At 36.6% G+C, this 20591-nt stretch overlaps 1 long non-coding RNA gene across 1 annotated transcript; it reads left to right on the forward strand.

Annotated features, from left to right (window-relative positions):
• The first annotated feature begins 3531 nt into the window (after nucleotides 1–3531).
• LOC110193850 (uncharacterized) lies at nucleotides 3532–10675 on the forward strand. Its single transcript, XR_002320567.2, has 3 exons — nucleotides 3532–3610; nucleotides 8530–8577; nucleotides 10543–10675. It is a non-coding gene; the product is annotated as an uncharacterized LOC110193850 (long non-coding RNA).
• Nucleotides 10676–20591: the final 9916 nt, after the last annotated feature.

The following is a 20591-nucleotide window of genomic DNA, read 5'->3' on the forward strand; positions in this document are numbered from 1 at the left end:
AGAAAAATATGAAACTCAAAATTTTACGGAAATAAATGTTGAAAACTATCTTTACATGTAATTGCTAAAAAATGATATTAAGAAAAAAAAAGATTCAGGTTGAGTTAAAAAGGAACAATGCAATCAAATATGATGATAAGACCAGTAAAGTATTTGAAGACAGGAAGTATGGGATTTGTTCATAATTAGTTATAAATGTATCTTAGTTTTTGCTTGGTTTATAAGCTTAATTTAGCATGTATCACCTTTGACATAGTGCTTGGTAATGTTATTAGCATCTCCCTCTTTTAAAGAAACTTTGCATGAGTATTTAATACTTGTAGATGATACAGTTGCATAACACATGTCTTGTAGGGCTGTGGCTTGGAGTCACTGCTGTAGGATACTGTATCTTTGCCAGTCACCAGGTAATGCCTTTACTTAAATTAGCTCATTGAGAACTCAGCAGGCCTGACTGGATTTCCACCAGGATTAAACCCTGACTCCAGCCACTTCTTAGTTTAGAGGTTCAAATTTAAAAATCTAGCCTTATAGAATTCACTTATTTGAAATAGAGACTAAAAGCTTTGTTATTATTCATTCATTTCAGTCATATCTGATTTCATGACCCCATTTGGGATTTTCTAGGCAAAGGTACTGGAATGTTTTGCCATTTCCTTCTCCAGCCCATTTTACAGATGAAGAAACTGAGACAAACAAGGTTAAGTGACTTGCCCATGCACAAAAAAACCTATTACATTAGAGGGAAAGAAGGGAAGGGAGTGAGCATTATTTTACTTTCATCACTTTTGGCTCAAACAGGGATTAACATACAAATTCAGTTGGCTGTAGAAATCTGTCTTACTCTATAGGGAAGTAGGAGGAGAAAGGGGAAAGAAAAGGAAGGGGAGTAGATAGAAAGGAGGACAGATTGAAGAATGTAGTGGTGAGAATCAAAATACTGGTGAGGGGAGAAAGGGTGAAAAGAGATAGAAAAATATAAATTGGGGGGAGTAAAGTGGGATGGACAGAAAGATGCAGTTAACAATCATAACATGAACATGAATGGGATGAAATCTATAAAACAGAAGTGGATGGCACAGTGGATTAAAAACCAGAATCCTACAATATGTTGTTTACAAGAAACACATTAGAAGCAGAGGGATACACACAGAATAAAGGTAAAAGGCTGGAGAAGAATATATTATGCTTCATCTGAGGTTAAAAAAAAGGTAGCAATACTGATCTCAGACAAAGCAGAAATAGATCTAATTAAAAGAGATAAGGTAGTAAGCTACATCTTGCTAAAAGGTACCATAGACAGTGAAGTAATATCAAATTACAACACTAATAATTCATTGTTGGTGGAGTTGTGAACTGATCCAACCATTCTGAAGAGCAATTTGGAACTATGCCCAAAGGGCTATAAAACTGTGCATACCCTTTTATCCAGTAATACCACTATTAGGTATGTATCCCGAAGAGATCATAAAAAAATGGAAAAGGACTCACATGCTCAAACATATTTTAGCAGTTCTTTTTGTGGTGGCAAAGAATTGGAAATTGAGGGGATGCCCATCAATTGAAGAATGGTTGAACAATTTGTGGTCTATGAATGTAAAGGAATACTACTATTCTATAAGAAATGATGAGCAGGTGGATTTTAGAAAAAAAAAATAACCCAGAAAGAGTTACATGAATTGATGCTGAGTGAAATGAGCAGAACCAGAGGAACATTGTAAAAGTAATAGCAACACTGTGTGATGATTAACTATGATAGATTTAGCTCTTTTCAGAAATACAATGATCTAACAATTCCAAAAGACTCATGATGGAAAATGCTATCTATATCCAGAGAAAGAACTATGGAGTCTGAATGAAAATCAAAGCATACTACTTTCTCTCTCTTTTCTCTTTCCTGTGTTTTTTCCCCTTTTGTTTTGAGTCTTCTTACACAACATGACTAATGTGGAAATATGTTTAATGTGATTATACATGTATAACCTATATTGGATTGCTTGTTGCCTTGGGCAGGGAGGGAGGGAGAAAAAAAATCTGGAACTCAAAATCTTATAAAAGTGAATGTTGAAATCTCAAAATAAGAATAAATAAATTTAAAGAGAATAACACTAGTGTTGTCATCAGAAAATCTGGGTTCAAATCCTATTTCTACTGGCTCCTAGCTGTGTGAAATTGCCACTTGTAGGTTCAAAGACCTGGAACTAATTAAAGTAATCATAACTAACTCCTTCACTTGACAAATGAGGAAACTGAGACATAAAGATGTGCCTAAGATCATACTGGTAGTAGGTTTCAGAACAAGGATCTGAATGAAGATGCTTTGACTCCAAATATGGTGTTCTTTCTGCCGCATCAAGGTGCCTACCTCTCTAAGCCAGTTTCTTCTAATTTAAAATGAGAATCTCTGGAATAGAAGATATCTGGACTAGAAGATTTTTATGACATTTTTCCCCCCAGCTTTAAATCCTTTGATTCTCTCTGGGTCTTGATTCCCTTTTTTATATATGACCAAGTCTATACAAAGGTTTATAAAGGTTTATACAAAGACCAGGGCTTTTTTGTAATGTCTATTCCAGCACTAATATTCTGTGAATCTCAATGCAGCCTAATGCCTTGATATACAACTATGCTATAAGACCCCCAGATAAGCAAATCTACTGATAGAAAAAACAAGCTGGGGGAAGTATTTTTCAATATAACTTATTCTCACCTCTGTGTTTTTGTATGCTCTTTCTTTGTCCAGAATGCTTCAACAGCCTTTCTTTTCTAAATCTTACCCGCTCTTTCAGGTCCCATTTAAGTTTAACCCACATAATAATCTTAATTCCTATAACAATTAATGTCTGAACTGATTTAACAATTAATTATAGACTGACTGTTATTGTGGAATCCTAAACTAGAGTGTGACCATAGAACCCTAGATTTAGCATGCAAATGGATTTTAGAATATAGGATCATCGATTTAGGGCTATACGCTAACTTAGAGGTCTTCTGGTCTACCAGCTTCATTTCACAGATCAATTGATTCAGTGACCTGTTTTAAGGATAGGGGCAGGTCTCTTGATACGAGAACCTAATACTCTCTCCACCCAACTTTACTCAAGCAAATGGGGACTTATGTCCCCATTAATGAGGAACAGTGCTAGGTACATAGTGGGAGTTTAAGAAATATCCAGGGAATTTATTGATTGATTGATGAGAACCTATGTGTAGTTCTTACATTATAAAACATTTTTTTCAATGTCTTTACTATTTATGAATTTTTAAAAAAAACATTGATACTAAGCATTTTAAAATGTATCATTTTAAAACTTGGAAAAACAGAAAATATTTGAGAATGTGAGATCTATATGAAATACAAAAACTATAGTGTGAATTTCTGGAAATCTATGTATATGAGTATTATTGCACTATTGGAGGGAAGGTTCTTGGGAGCTAGAGAAGAGGAGAAATTATGACTGCTTTAATATACATTCAGCTAAAACATAACATGAATTCTCAGTACCAATTCTTCCCATCCTTCTATATGCAGCCTAAATTTCATCTTTTCCATGAACTCTTCACTGACCAGCCCATTTGGAAACAATCTGGACCTCATCTGAAATCCATGGTATTTTGTTTATGTCACTCATGTGGTACTTAATTCATCTGCCTTGTATCCTTGTTGATTTGTGATTCTGTTTTACCTTTTTGGTTAGATTGTAAGCATCTGAAGGATATGGATGGTATCTTATTCATAACTCTGTTTCCCACAGAGCCTTGCACATTACTCAGAAAAGTACTTGTTTAATGAGGGAATGAAAGTTTTCAGAACCAGAAATGGAAATTCTAGAATTTAGAATCATGGTCCCTCTTCCGGGTGGCTGCTCTGAAGGGCCATTCCATTAATTGAATAAACATTACACAAATATTTGCTGAATGCCTACTCTGTGAGGGACACTTTGGTGGAAACTACAGACATGGTTCTTGTCTTCATTGAGTCCTGAGTTTAGTATGAGATAAGAGAGAAGCACAAATAATCATAACATAGATTGTTATATGATTAAGGTAACAGAAAATGAAAAAAAAAACAAGGTGCTATGGGAGGTATGAGGAAAAGGTCACACTGTCTCAGAGAGTCAATTGTCAGTAAAGATTTTTTTAAGGAATATATCTTCTTTTGCATACATTTCCAACATTCTTTGGCCCTTTGGAGTAGGAAATCTTATAATCTACAGGACTATTTTCCACAGAAGAAAAAATAAGAATAAGGCCTATCATCCCTTGCATCTCAGATGTACAGAAGAAGACAAGTTTTCACAATATACCCCTACCATGAAGGTTTTGTTTCTTATTATAAAGGATGAATACTTCTTTCTACAAATTCCACAGTCTTAATAACTATACAAGAGTCTAACTTCACCGATCATGGGACTCTATACTCTCAGTACAAGTAAAAATCAGATCTAGGGACCTGGATTAATCCTAGGAAGGTGTTGCCACTCATACTTGGCCAGTTTTGTGTATATCAGATAAACCAAAATATGATCAGTGAAAATAAGGGTTCTCATAAGAGGAAGAGATGAGGAAAGGCTCATAATTCTCCAGCTATTTCCAAACTCTTGTCCTTGGTTGCAAGAACTAAATAAAAATGGCAGGGTGTGGTGCTCCTATCCCTTGTGCCCTTCTTTCCTCCTGCATGGAAATAGTTAATGATCAGCAGCTGGGCTTGTTGCAGCACTAGGGGAAACAGATTTCTCAGTATGACTCTAGTTACTGGATGTTAGATGCTCGTAAAGTGCTCTTTCTGAACGAAAAGGTAATTACAGCATTTAATAGCAACTCCAGTAAGTGTGTTTTATAAAACTTTATTTTCTTTTCTTCAGCTAATAGAAATACACCCATACACAAATCCAGATCCTTCACTGATCCACGCTGCCTTTGGATACAGTATCTAAAGTAATAATCCCTTGAGGAATACTTCAGAGCAAAAAACAAAACAAAGCATAAGAAAAACACAAGCAAGCAAAAAGACACCTGTTAGTTACTCTTGTTCCAAAGATTCAGTTCTTCTGGATGGCAGCTCAGGACATTCTCTGGATTTTTGACCGGACAGGACAGCTTAGTTATCTGTCCCTTGCAGCCATCCAATTGTACCTCTGAAAATACTTGTCAAATTCCTAAGTCTAAGGTTTTGTTGCAAAAAGAAAAAAAAAGAATTTAGCATGAGCTGAAACTATCATAGCTTTAGTGCTGAATTGGGAGACAGAAATCCATGACTATGTCCCTCCCCAGACTACTTACTCAGTGACCTCCAATAAGAAAGTAATTCAGCATCTTTGAGTTTTTAATTCTTTCTATTAGTTAAATTAGACTAATAATAGGCACCTCCTCCTTGACTCAGAAGGATGATAAGAAAATTAAATTCAGAAAAGCATTTTGATATCCTCACAGAAAGGCACTCTATGAAAAGCTGGTTCTATTATCTTTCCCTATCCAATGCTTCTCCATTAGAAGATTTTTAATTGATTTAAATTCAATTAAAAAATTTACAATGTTCAAGACACTGTGTTTAATACTGAGATGTTGAGATGATGAAGTCTTTGACCTCAATTAGCTTTCAGTGTAAAAGTGGTGAGGGGCTGAGCTGGGTCAGGGCAGGGCATGGGAGCTAGATATGACATAAATGTAAATTTGAATGAAGCAATGTAGAATATGATAGAGGCAGAACAGAGATCCAGGCAAAGTGTTAAGGAAAATTTAAGGATGGGACAGATCACTTTCATTGGAGGTGGTGGTTGTTCAGTCTTTTCAGTCATGTCAGGCTCTTCATGACCCCATTTAGGATTTTCTTGTCAAAAATACTGGAGTGGCTTTTCCATTTTCTTATCCAGCTCATTTCACAGATGAGGAAACTGAGGCAAACACAGTTAACTGTCTTGCCTATGATCAAAGAGCTAGTAAATTTCTGAGGCTGGATTTGAACTCAAGTCTTCCTGACTCTAGGGCCAGAGTTCTATTTAGCACCATGTAGTGGCCTTCATTGGGACAGGGAGGAAGATAAAGAAAGGGAAGTATTTCCCTCAGTGTATTTGGAGGGGAAGGGTGCTGAGTCCATTTCAGTAATGGGGAACTTCACAGAAGGTTAGCTGAGAATAGAGGACTGCAGTAGAATATTGAATCTTTTAAGGGAAATAATATATATTTTAGAATCAGAAAACATCTTAGAAATCATATTGCTCATTTTACAAATGAGAAAAGTAAGTCCAAGGAAATGACATGACCTCCCTTAGGTGATCCAAGTAGTAATAGAACCAGATTTTGAATTCAGGTTCTCTGATTCAAATAATGTCCTCTTTTCTTGAATCTCTATCCTATTTATATTTGTATTTTAGCCCACAATAATCTTTCCCTTCTCCAACTCTTTTTGTAATTATTGTTTTGTTCATTAATTGATGTATCTATGTCTTCTTCCCCCCAACACATTATAAACTCCTTGAGGGTAGAAACCAGAATATCACTCTTTTATATCCTCTATAGTATCTAGTGTCACATTATGCCCATTGTAGAATTCATGTATCTGTAGAAGAAACTACCCTCAGAGCAAGGGATACTAAGAATATATCGGAGAATTTTGACAAAGTGTGAACAACTGCATACTTCAGAGGCATCAGTTTGCTTGATGTTGAGGATTATATTCCTGGCTTTTTTTTCTTCTTCACAAAGTGTCATGATATTCCTTAGATACTAGTAAGTGTGAAAGAGGAAATACATCTGGGTAGGGTGAAGTAAGAATGGCATATATATTGTTAGAGAATGTAAGCTATTTGAAAGCAGGGAATGTTTCATTTTTTTTAATCTTTTTTTGATCACTTTCATGGGAGGTGGTGGTTGTTCAGTCTTTTCAGTCATGTCAGGCTCTTTGTGACCCCATTTAGGGTTTTCTTGTCAAAGATGCTGGAGTGGCTTACCATTTTCTTATCCAACTCATTTCACAGGTGAGGAAACTGAGGCAAACACAGTTAAATGACTTGCCTATGATCAAAGAGCTGGTAGATTTTTTGATGTTTGATCTTTGTGTGCCTAGGACCTGGCACATTGCCTGATGTATAGTAGGCACTTAAGAAATGCTTGATGAATAAATGAATAAATAAATGACAAAGAGGTAATGTTTGTGATCTATGTTACTTAGTATAAAGAACTATAGTTTGCATGTGAGGGAGAAAGAGGTGAAGAGAGGAGGAGGAAAAGGAGGAGGAGGGGAAGGAAAAGAAAGAATAGTATCATGAATGAGAATCATTTGAATATGTGTGTATGGGGGGGTATTGTTGGAAGCTTGGGAACCTAAGTGGTTTGAGCTTTGAAGTGGAGAGAAGAGAGGAAGAGGTGGAAGTAGAAGAGAAGAAAGAGGAGGTTAATGACAGAAAATGAATCTTTGGAGAAGAAAATAAGAGAGTTATAGGGAGACAAAGGTAGAGGCTGAGAGAGGAATTAGGTTAGGAGAGTGATTTGTGAGTTAAAGGAGGAGATTCAATGTGAGTTATAAATTTAATCGGTGATCTTTGCAGGTGCCCAGAGATTTGCTATGAGTATACTTGCGCTGTTTGGTTGAACTTTATTCGGTGTTTTAGTGACCACCCCCTCAACTTGAACAAGGCAGCACCATAAAGTGGAAAGAGCTGAATTTGGCATCAGAGAATATAGGTTCAGTTCCTACCTCTGTCACTCTATAACCTGTATAACATTGGTTTGGTCACTTAACCTCTCTAGGTATCAGTATCCTCATTTGCAAAATGTGCTTTTTGGATGAGATGCCCTCTAAGGTCCCTTCCATCTTGAAATCTATGATTCCATAATCCTTATTTAATGATACCAGACTTAGGAGGTCTTGATAAGAAATCATGATAACATTTTGTCTGAATAGTGTAATCAACACAGAGGAAGTATATCATGAGGTAGTTGTGGGGTTTGGAAGAGGATTTAAACACAGAACTTTAAGGTGAGAATAGCATGCGAACACATGACTGCTGCCATGGTTACAATCTAGTAGGGAAAGAGAAGAACAAGAATGAAATTAATTCCATACAAAGAGGAGTTAGTTAAGTAAAAAATAAAGGTCCTGGAAAAGAGCAATTAGAAATTTGAGGAGGGGAGAAGAATTTTCACCTGGGGATGTAGAGAATGGGGTATCTGGGAAACTTCTTGTAGAAGTTTTCCTCTGAGCTGAGGAAAAAAAAGACCTCTTTTTAATGTGTATTTCTTTTTCTAAATAATTTCTTTAATGAAATAAGCATTCTTAGTATGTGCCAAACTCTCTACAAATGTGCATTAGGCAGCTAGATGGCAAAGTGGTTGGAATGCCAGACTGGGAGTCAAGAATATCTGAGCTTATTTTATACTAGTTGACCATGGGCCATTCACTGAATCTCTCTCAGCCTCATTGTGAGGATCAAATGAGTTAAGGTTTTGCATAGCTGACAGAGTTACAAAAATGCTAGCTATGATTATAATTTATAATATATTTATGTGAGCATTAATTTTTTTTCCCAGATCCACAACTTCACTGGTGTAAGAAACTCCTTCTAGTGATGCAGATTGGTAATGTACAGTTTGAGGGTGTTTGCCAAGGATACTGAGAGTGTGATTTGCCTGTGCCCACAATGCCACTATGTGTCAGAGGCAGGATTTATATACAAGTCTTCAGACACTAATATTGTCCCTCTATCCTTTATGCTACACTGGCTTTTATGTGTATCTATGACATGTGTATATCTACTTTTATACGTGTCTACTTATGTCCTACTTAGATACCTTACTGTGCTATGAAGGCAAGCCTGGGTTGGTGAAATTATGTGAACAGAGTGGACTCTTTGACAACTGTTACCAATTAGAAAGGCTCTTGACTTAGTATTTAGATTTTTGTACTTAGAATGAATCTTAGAAGCCATAGAGTCCAAACCCCTCATTCTACAATTGAGGGAAGTTAAGAGGCCTGAGATATACATATACACACACACATATACACACATACTCATATAGAATATATACATACATATACAAGCAAATATATATATGGACTAGATCAGTCTATTATATAAATTTTATACATACACACACACACACACACACGTGGCCTGAGGCCACACAGGATTCATATCAGACTTGAATCGAGGTCCTGTAACCTCAGAGTCAATGACTTTCCCATTGCACCATGCAGACTTGCAAGATCAGCATTTGGTAAGTTTGGATAGACTTGTTACCAGATTGTTTTCAAGTTTTTGTCCGTAAGGGTTCTAGGTGTTGTAGTGGATAGAGGGCTGGGTCTGGAGTAAAGAAGACCTGAGTTCAAATTCAGCCTCAGATATTTCCTGGCTATGTGACCATGGACAAGTCCCTTGACCTTTATTTGCCTCAGTTTCCTCAACTGAAAAATAGGGATAATAATAGCAGCTACCTTGCAATATTGTGAGGATCAACTGAGATACCACTTATAAAATTCTTACCATAGTGCCTGAGGCTGTCTCCATGGCCATGTCCGTTTCCGTATCCTTCTCCTTCTCTACAAAGTTTTTGGGAGATGTGCCAATGGGGGGATCACCTACACCAAAGAAATCACAATCCTGAAAGCATCACAGTATAAGTAAACATATATGTATGTGAGACTGTGATATCATAACTACCAAATATCCAGCTGGTCATCTTCTTGCATGTTTGTTTGTGTTATAGGATTATAAGGCTGACATCTAGAGCCTGAGGCTTCATTAGTGGCCATCTAGTCAAACCACCATTTTTTTTAATAGGTGAGGGGACTGAGGCCCAAAGAGATTGAGTCTCTCTCTCATTCTGTATTTCCATATGACTGCTCTCCTTACTGTCTCCTTTTTCCATGTCATACTAGTTCATTACTTGGTGCAGTCTTCTCTGGCTGTTTGGGCACATAGCTTGGTCTCTTCTGAAGTATGTGCAATTCCCTACATAAATGTGGTTCTTAGTTGACCTGTAATTGTTGTTCTGTCATTTCAGTCATTATTAACTCTCCATGACCCCATTTTGGGGCTTTCTTTGGCAAGGTTACTAGAATAGTTTGCCATTTCCTTCTCCAGCTCATTTAAAGATGAGGAAACAGAGGCAAACAGGGTTCAATGACCTGCCCAGGGTCACACAGCTAATAAAGGTCTGAGGCTGGTTTTGAACTCAAGAAGATGAATCTTCCTGATTCCAAACCCAGTGCTCTAACCATTGTACCAATATAGTTACTTCCTTTCAAGTCCACAATGAGTCTTTATGCTCTTTAAATGCCATTAAGTGCCATTTCTGGCACTTCTGTATCTTCTACAGAGCCTATAATACTAGGTACATACCCATCACTCAGTAAATTGTTATTTATTGATTAAATTTTTTAAAAAAATGAATGTGTATATCACTAGGTAGTGATGTAATTTCACTGGAAATGTGACTTCTGAATTTGCCACTGTTTTTCATATTTAAGTCTGATTCAGAGTAGCTTTACAAAACTCATTCTCAAGGTATTTTTTTTTCCAACAAAATCTCTCCTTAAGATAGACACTTCAAAGAAGACTGAATTCTTCTGAATATTCTGGACCACAGAAACAAAGTTCCAGTATTTTGCCTGTTTACCAGATACTGGCAGTGAAATTTCAACACATAATACGCTACTTAAACAGTTCTTGTCTTGGGATCCTATCAAACCTTTCCACTTTTGCTAAAAAATAAAAACAAAATAAAAGCAAATCATGTCTTCTAATTCTTCTTCACCCCTAAAAGGGAAAATATCATGTTATACTCATTCACTCAATAATAAGATTTCATTAAATTTCTAGTCCAACCCCTTCATTATATAGTGAGGAAACTGAGGACCAAAGACGTGAATTATTTGTTTAGTATAACACAGATAATTATTAGAAGAGCCAGGATTTAGACAGATGTATTCCACATTGCCTATCCACCCTCCACTTCCATTTTGTATACTGTCATTAGAGGGGTTTTTAAAATTATACTAGTGCTTGACTTTAGAATATGTAATTTATAACCAGAATATTTATTTTAAATATTACTTTTTATTTTAATTAAATTTTTTTCATATGGTTCTAATTCTTGTCATTCAAGCTTTTACGGATCTATGATCTTATCAATGTGGAGTTTTTTTTTAGTGCAGGTGAATGAATAAATGAATAAAGAATTTATTAAGTGCTTATTGTATGCAAAGTATGGTGCTAAACTGGGGATACAGATAGAAAAGTATAATAGACCTTTCTCTTAAGTAGTTTAAGTTCAAATTGGGGAGATAATGCATAGGGAAAGTTTCAGCTTCAATTTAGATGGAAAAGTCTCTTAGTCCTTAGGGCATGATGACAAAGCATAGGTTAATGACTTTTTTCAGTGTGATCACTTAATATCACTAATGCTAGGGCTTTAGGGTTAAGGGTCCTAGGCTGTCTCCATTAGAGTCTGAGACGTGGTGGTGGTTTGATTTGCCTGGTACCTACTGGCTCCTATCTCTCCCTCAGGTGCCTTGATGCTTTGGCTAGCCTGGTTGGCCTGTGCTGTGTTTGGCAGTTGATTGGCAGTTGGTGGAGATGTCTGGTCCTTTCTTCACAAGAATTGTTTCTGCAGATGATTGATGGCTGGGAAAGCTAGACTAGAAACAAGTGGTGTTTGGGTTAAAGGCAGGTACAGTCTGGGTTATCACAACTGATCCATGCTTCTTCATACTGTGAATAAATGATTAGAAAAGTATTAAGTAAGTATGTAAGGTACTGTGCTAAGCCCTAGGAATTCAAAAGAAAAAGTTAGATAGTCTTTACTCTTAAGGAGATCATGCTCTAATTGGGGGAGATAACATATAATAGTTCACCTAAAATGACTAGGAAGTCTTTAGGGCTCTATAGCAGGGCTGATGGTCAGACATAAAGCATAAGGTCTCTTGGGTTCTGTGAGATGCTCATATAACAGGACCCTGTCTCTGGAGGGCATTAGAGGAAAGCTTATAGTAAGGTCTAGACAAGGTGGCAGGGCACATGGTAAAGCAGGGTGATGCTACGTCACACAGGAGCAATAGAATTGGTGACTCTCATATCAGCCTTAGCTACCCAACACCTTGGTACTCTTTCTCTAAGTCTTTTTATATTTCATGGTGCAGCATGTATCTGTCCATCTGTTCTTCCTTACTCTCATCATGTGAGAAGACCATTTCCTTTTCCAATCATTTATTTGCTGGATGCTGTCTCTTATACCACTTCTCACATGTAGGTCATTATTAGAAATAGGCTGAGCCTGCTTATGGCCACCATGTGTGTCTCCCTTGCCCTTTGGGTCATCTGCAATTTTTATTTTTCAATGATTGTGATGTTGGTGGATTTGCAGCTATTTAGCATCACTGGGAGATATTTTTGTTAGAGTGATGACTTTTGTGTCAAAGAGCAGCTTGGGATCATTGACAACCCTACACCACTCCCAAATGCACTCCAGCCCACTCTTCTTCCTATTTAATTTTGGGTCCACCTCATTATCCATCTGTAGCATCTGCACTAGATATATGTATTGATATACTAGCTCAAGACCACCATGAAGATAATTGCAGCTTATATACCAACATCTGGTGAAGTGGATGAAGTTAGGAAATTATTTTAAGAACATGACAAGATCCCCAAACCAAGTTATTGACTCCCTTGGATATTCAAGTAAAATACAAGGGAAAGCATGTGTGGTGTGTGCGTGTGTGTGTGTGTGTACAGGAGTAATTTATCTCAAGTAATAGCTTCTAATTTTATAGTATTTATTCTTAAAAAACCCTTTCTTCACAACCCTTAGCTTAAATTTTGTAGAGTAGTAATTTTAGAAGTGAAATTTGAACCCAAGTCTCTTTTGACTCCAAATTCATTAGTGTTTCCATGACAACACATCGATCATTATTTAGCTGGGAGAAATGATGCTATTTCATGTTCCCAAAATAGTATTTGTTCACAGAAAAGTCACATATCAGTGATATGTGAAAAATTACGTATTTTTTTCTCCCTTGAATGTTTCCAGAGATCCCAATTTTAGGAACCATGGAAAAGAGTAAATTGTCACTTCAAACAAGGAGGTAATTCTTAAAAGGAAAACAAATTAAACATCACTCTCTTATGAAGAAGGTTGATATTTGGATTCAATAATTTTAAAATACCCAAATATTCAAGTGGATCTTTGACCTTATCAATATGGTTGTTGCCTCCACTAATGTAAATCATAGCCCATTCATGTGTGTTCATTTTGTGTGATTCAGTCATGTTCTCCAAAAAAGTCATCAAAGAGAATTCATCCAACCTGTTTGGGTCCTGTCATGTTTTCTCTTGACAACTAGAGGACAGTGATAAAGAATGTGGGTTATTAATTAGTTAATCCTATACTCTCACCAGGTCATTTGCCCATATCTTTTGATCATAATCTTTTTGGATGACACACCTTGCACTGCATTGCCTTCATAAGTCCTTGTTTGTTATGTGTTACAGACGGCTCACATACACACCATACACATTTCTGTTTCCCTTTGGGTGATCCTCAATTTAATTTCTTTGGGGCTTGCAATATTCCTTAACTCTTTGTCATAAAACAGCACGGGAAGAGTGTTGATATTAAGTAAAGATGGTCTTTTTGTTTCAGGAAGAAGCTTAGGAACATTAAAAGAACTTTGCAGTTTCCCAAAGGCAATTCAGAACCCTCTCCTCCTATTAAACTATGTGTGTGTATGTATACTTAACTTTTTTCTCTATATACTCTGTAGAAAGCTGCCATGACAGCTGATTCCACTATTTCATTTTCATATATATGACTATGGTATATCAAAGCACAGCATACAAACAGTGGGAACATGTACATGCATACATACAAGCACATATATATATACATGTACATTTATATACACATGTCACTATTGGCACCACATGTGTACATGACACACCCATGTATGTGTGTGTATGCATACATACCTACCTACACTCATCGACATATGTGTGTATATACACACTCAATGAAAAGCAACCCTGGAGTCAGAAAAACCAGAATTTATATCTGGGCTTTGACATATAATAGCAGTTTGACCCTGCACAAGTCAATGGATTAATTCCCTTAGTGTCTGAGGAAATTCTTTAAGACTAACAATTCCAAAGAATTTGTTGATCTTTATTCACATAGAGTTGTTCAATCTAAAGTATCTATGACAATGAAAGTATATGGGTATGTGTTGGGGGAGGAGAAAGCTAGGTGGTGCTGTGGATAGAGTACGGGGCCGGGAGTCAGGAAAATTCATCTTCCAGAGTTCAAATCTGGCCTCAGAAACCTACTGGTTGTGTGACCCTGTGCAAGTCACTTGATCCTGTTTGCCTCAGTTTCCTCACCTGTGAAATGAGCTGGAGAAGGAAATGGCAAACCACCCTAGTATCTTTGCCAAGAAAACCCTAAATGGGATCATGAAGAGTCAGCACAACTGAAAAACAACTGAACAAGAACTTAAATTTGTATGTTTGTGTGTGTGTGTGTGTAACACACATACATATACATATATTCTAATTGATAGAGAAATAGCTGTATATGTGCATATGTATGGCAATATAACATATGTTTATATTTATTACTATGAGAAGGTTGGGGTTATACAAGGTGAAAACTGTGCTTCTTAGTTGTATTTGGGGGCAACTATATTAAATCTCAACCCTCTTTTCTAATGACTTATCTTCAAGTTAATTCCTTTTCACTCTCTCTGGGTTTGAAGGCCATCTAGTGAGTATATGCTAGAATGTGCTCAGAATTTAGCAGAATTATAGAAATTCTCTAAGTGGCTTGGCTCTTGCCCTATAGTTGAATTGGGAAAATCTCTGTTTCTTTAGGATAGCTAGCTTCTGTATCTATGTTAAACTATGAATTTATTACTGTTAGTGGATATATCCTTAATTAGTAGCATCAAGTGATGAGGGGAAGGGGAGGAGTCTTTCTCCCCATCCTAGGTGATAGAATTAAATGAAAGAATAATTCATAGAAAGATAAGGTATTAGGGTTAAATGAAGTTTAAAGACATTTTTAAGGCCTCTTGATTTATAATGAGTGTGAAGGAGTTTCCCCATAGAGTTAAAAAGGCAGCTTTTCCATTGGTTGTCTGAAGATTGACCATCCTGAAGTTCCTTAAAAAATAAGTTTGCTAGTTCTGAGTCAGTCAAATAACATTTGAAGCAGGAAACAGCTTTGTGAAGACAACTTAATGTACCAATAGCAATAGGGAGGAGGAGCAGAATTGTCTGTCCTTTTCCCTGCTACCTTGACTTTTGTAGTCATTATTCTTACTGTACTATCTTAATATATGACTTTGCTTTTTGTTAATTTTGAGTATGCGCTGACTCTTAAATGTAAGTGAACCAGTAGGGGCTTGTTAACTATAGTTTTAAGAATATAGACCCACAGTTTACCTTTTGAACCTGGGAACAGTAACTATTCCCTGGGAGACTGAATCTATGAATGTAAGTGAAAATTGAGGGAATAGTCCTTAGAGAGGGTGGTACACATATAACAAAAGCACAGATAAATAAACAATCAAAGAAGCCAGGAGGCTGTCGTGGGAATTACAATGAAGATCAACTTTGTCTACTTCATCCTCCTCCCAGGTCTGTTTCTCAGTTAATATTAATTATTGTATCAGATTTAATTAGACTTTGGAAATTGGTATTTACTAAGGTAGTATAATAAAAAAAATTGATACAAATATTCTCCCAAAATGGGAGCATACTCTCCCATAGGTAGATACAGGGACCTAGGGGAAAGTGGGCTGGTGCTTAGGGAGTTCCTGTGGCAAAGGGGTAAACTGAAAAATAGGAGAGATTCTTTTACAAAGTCCAGCACCATCTTAGAATTAGTGTAGATTTATGCTGGGGTTCTTGTAGAGCTCTAAATCTGGGTTTCCTTAGCTTGTGTAGTTTCTTCTTGGCTCCTGATGTAGAATTTACCACCAGTCCCTGTAATTTTAGGGACACTACAAGGATACCAGTAGAAAGGACAAATATTCTAGACCTTTTGAAGTCTGCAAGGTCTTCCTCTGGCTAAGATTAGTGGTGTAGCATACCAAGGCCCTTCTTTCTCCCAAGCTATCAGTCTCAGGGGCATGGCTGAACTGCTGGCCCAACCTCTGAATACCCATATTCTGAACCAGCTTGCTATCTTATATCAGATTCACAGGCATGACTGAATTTCCCTAATCCATCTCATTACAGTATCATTGTTTCACCTAATAACTTTCATTCCTTTCAAACTGATCAAGGATTTCTCCTTATAGTCTAATGCCCTTGATTGATTCATTGATTCCGTATAAGGATTATGGCCTTGTTCAAATCCTGTTCATACCTCAGCTTGATTAATTCAAAGAGGAGATCTGAGTCGAGGTAGAAGGGATGGAGCACCCTTCTTACACACATACATAATTACATATGCTTATTTGTTTATATTTGCATGCACTAATGAATGAATACTACCAGTTGTGTAGTCAACTGCATATTTTAGGCCCAACTTTAAGTCTAATTAATAGACATTCTTCATTCTCTTGAGTTTCCTTTGTGGATAGTTTGGTGAAACTTTTTAGAGTGATCATGGATCTCATATAAGAGACTCTGCAATATTCTGAAACAATGTAGTCACCATGATATCCTATGTGAATAGCAGCATCTGGAGGACCTCATGATGGAACATCTGGAGTCCTCAACTTAGACTCTGAGCTGTGTCTCCTTCATGATAGTGGTGAATAATTTTGATGAGTATATTTCCTTTTGTTTTATGCTTTCCTTGGCATTAATGATCAGAGGACCACTGAATAAGATTGCCCCTGTTGTTATGTATGTAGATAGCTCTATCTATCCTCTCTATCTCTCTTTATGATTCATTGAAGGGATCAGGAAATTCCTCTTTGGAATGTGGTGTTTAATTTGTGTCTTGGAGAGAATGGCATTCTATGAGGAAGGGGTGAGAACAGAGTGGCTTCCGCACATGAGGGATGGTTAATGCAAGTACAAGAGATAAAAGATAATGTGTTTGATAAAGAAAGAGAGGACCTATTTGGTTGTATCACAGAGTCTGGTTCAAAGAGGCTGAAAAAATAGGCTAGGACCAGGTTATGAAAAGCTAAACAGAAGTTTGTGTTTTGACAGAGAGGCAAAAAAGAACTACTGAAATTTGAGTAGTGACATAAACAGAACCTGTGCTTTTAGAAAATCATTTCAGCCACAGTTTGGAGAATGGACTAGCATGGGGGAAGAATTTATGAAGGTAGATCAGTTAGGAAGTCATTGAAATAATAGCACAAGAGATGCCTGAATCAAGGCTGTGGCTGTGTGATTAGGGAAAAGAGGTTTGCTGAAGTAAGAATGGAAAGATTGGAAAAAAAATTTTGATAAGTGGGAGTGGGATGAAGGTATGGAGTCAAGAAAGAGTAGGCATGTGGCCAGTAGTTTAAAAAAATAATAGTTTTTTTTTTACTAGATCTCTTCTTGAGGTAATAACAACAGCTTTAATATCTTCCCCTCCTTTAGATAGTCTGAGAGCTGATCTTAAAATTTCCTAAATTGTATTTATTTTAGCATAGACATCTTTTGTGTATACTTGATCTTCTCAGATGACTTTCCCCATCTTTATCCTCTTTAGTGACTTTTTTCACTATAAGTATATCTAGGATTATGCTATTAGAGTCTAAATGATGTCACTATTTTGTCCTTGATGGTTAAAAGAGAATGTTATTAATTTTTTTTCTTTTGTAGAACTTACCCATCTTTTGTCTGTCTTCTCTACAAGTTACCCTTCAGTGCCCTTGGTATGACTTTTCCTGTTCAGATTTCTTATACATATAAATTGTTCCTTGCTGCCACATCTTTCTGCCTGGCAAGAAAGGCAAATGTTTATCTCTTCTTATAACCATTTACATTGTTTAAACTTCTGTATGCAATTGTCATAACCTATCTCAATCTCCCTTTCTTTATCTATTTTCTATTATTTTACATTGATAGTTGAGTTAGATCAAGTCAGATATGTTTAAATTGGATGCCACAATTTTCATTCTTTCTTTGAATTTTGCATTAATTTTTGACTTTGTGCTAATGAATTAGTGATATGACTTTACAAAGATAGCTTATTTAGGAATGATGACCACATCAGTAACAAATAATTTTGTTAATAGATAATAAATTTTGGGGCAGCTAGGTGGTACAATGGATAGAGCACTGGCTCTGGAGTCAGGAGGACCTGAGTTCAAATTTGGCCTCAGACATTTGATACTTCCTAACTATGTGACCCTGGGCAAGTCACTTAGCCCCATTGCCTAGCCAATAATGGTAATAATAATAATAATAATAATAATAATAAATTTCTTTTTTTGTGTGTGTGTGTGCTGTTTGGTATTTGTCATGTCCAACACCTTTTAATTCTTTCTTTTTTTTTTTTTTGGTGAGGCAATTGGAGTTGAATAACTTGCCCAGGATCACACAGCTAGTAAGTGTCAAGTGTCTGAGGCCAGATTTGAACCCAGGTCCACCTGACTCCAGGGTTGGAGCCCTCTCCACTGTGCCACCTAGCTGCCCTTGAGTATTCTTGATACATAGATAGGATATTTCTGTGGGGGTTACAAGGAAGGAAGGAAATAAGTATTTATTAAACACTTACAATGTGTCTAGGTAATGGGCTAAGCACTTTACAAACCTAGTCATAGCATTCCAAGTCTTTGACAAAACATTACAAATCACTCCTGACTCAGAGCCATATTTTCTAACATTTTTTGACATTTTCACCTGGCCCAAATTTCATATTGAAATTATCAAGTATCAAAGGATGTGTTTATTTAGTGTGGTTTTCTTGTTAAGTTCTTTTGCCTCTTCATCTACTGCGACTGATACTGGTACATAAACTATAATTATTTTCATGGTGATCTTTTTGTAAATACTTATGAGTGCTGCAGTATAAGATAACCAAATGTTTTATGAAAACATGTTTATTGATGATTATTAATAATTATTATCTGGGTTGGTTCACTATAGGAATGTAGTGGGCTAAGAACTAGGTGTAGTGAACTCCCAGGTGAGGAAATGCTTTTCATCAATACAGGTTTGTTCAATGTAACTTAAAGTTATTAAAGAGTTGTCTAGAACACTCAACTATTAAATGACTTGCCTAAGATCACACAGTATATTTGTGTCAAAGGCAGGATTTGAACTCAGGTCTTCCTGGATTTGAGACTGGCTCTGAGGCTGGCTCTTTATCCATTAAGCCATGCCACCTATCATAGAAATAATATGTTATATGTACAAATGTTTTTATCGAATGTTAAGGAAATCAATACCTGCATACTTACAAAAAGATGAAGACTCTCACCCTTATATTCAATTGTCAAGTCCTGCTGATTCTATCTCCATGTCATATCATTCAATTGTCATTTATGTTACTCTCTGTTCAGCTTTCATTAATAAATTTACGAACTACTTAACTTGTCTTTCTACTTCAAGCTCCCCATATCCCCTTGTCAATTTTATCATTACTAGAGACTACTCTCAAAGTAGTATTCCTATTGTACTACTCCGGTTATATCACTCCACTACTCAACAACCTGTCATGACTCCCTATTGTCCACCAAATAAAGTCCACAATTTGTAAGCAGAGCCAATTTAAAGTTCTCTGCGATCTGGCTTTTTTTCAGACTAATCACCTTGACTTTTTCTATATTTCTTAATATGCAATACTTACCTCATTAACATGCAATATAAGCATATATGGCAAGCTATTTTTATAGTGTTCTACCCCACAAGGTTACTTATTTACTAATATGAAAGGCAGAATGGTGTAGTGGACAGAGAGCTGATCTCAGCATCAGGAAAACTTGGGTTCAATGTCCACATCTTATACCTACTGGCTGTGTCACTCAGGGCAAGTAACTCAACCTCTCACTGACCCGGAGAATTCTCTAAGACTATATAATGTGGAGAAGGGGCCAATCTACATTGCTAGATGAAATATCTCATTGCAGCTTCCTACAACAATAAAATTGCAGGTCCTGCCTAATATGTATGAATGTATGTATATCTGTGGGTATCTCTTTATCGATCGATCGATCAATCGATCTATTTCTACATAATTTTACTTTAAGGATCAATGTTTTCTCCAGTGTAGGTATCCCACCCCAACCTCCAATAATCTATGTAGCAATGCTTTTATGGGTTATTATTGGTTTTCTGGTTTACTGTGGCTGAACTGTTTGGCTATTGTGGCCATATGTTTCTCTGAACTTAATTAGAATGCTCCTCTGATGATGAACACATGGTTTGTCACAAGACCCATACTTAAAGCCTTTCTAGCTCAGGCCCCATTGTCATAGCCTTTGACAACCCAGACTCACCTGCATGTCATGATGAGGCATCAGAGTGGAGGTTTGTATATAATTTTACCTACTATGGCTAGTTTTAAAAATTTAGTTGTGGAGGTGTGCTGTGTTTGATGCACTCACTTTGAGTCATGGGCAAAATGGATTTTCTCTCAGCTAGCTCTCACAACTGAGCAATATTCAACATCTAAAAGCAATAATAACAGAACTCCACACA

This window comes from Phascolarctos cinereus, unplaced genomic scaffold (assembly GCF_003287225.1).
Source record: "Phascolarctos cinereus isolate Bilbo 61053 unplaced genomic scaffold, phaCin_HiC Scaffold_2;HRSCAF=192, whole genome shotgun sequence".
NCBI classification, from domain to species: domain Eukaryota; kingdom Metazoa; phylum Chordata; class Mammalia; order Diprotodontia; family Phascolarctidae; genus Phascolarctos; species Phascolarctos cinereus.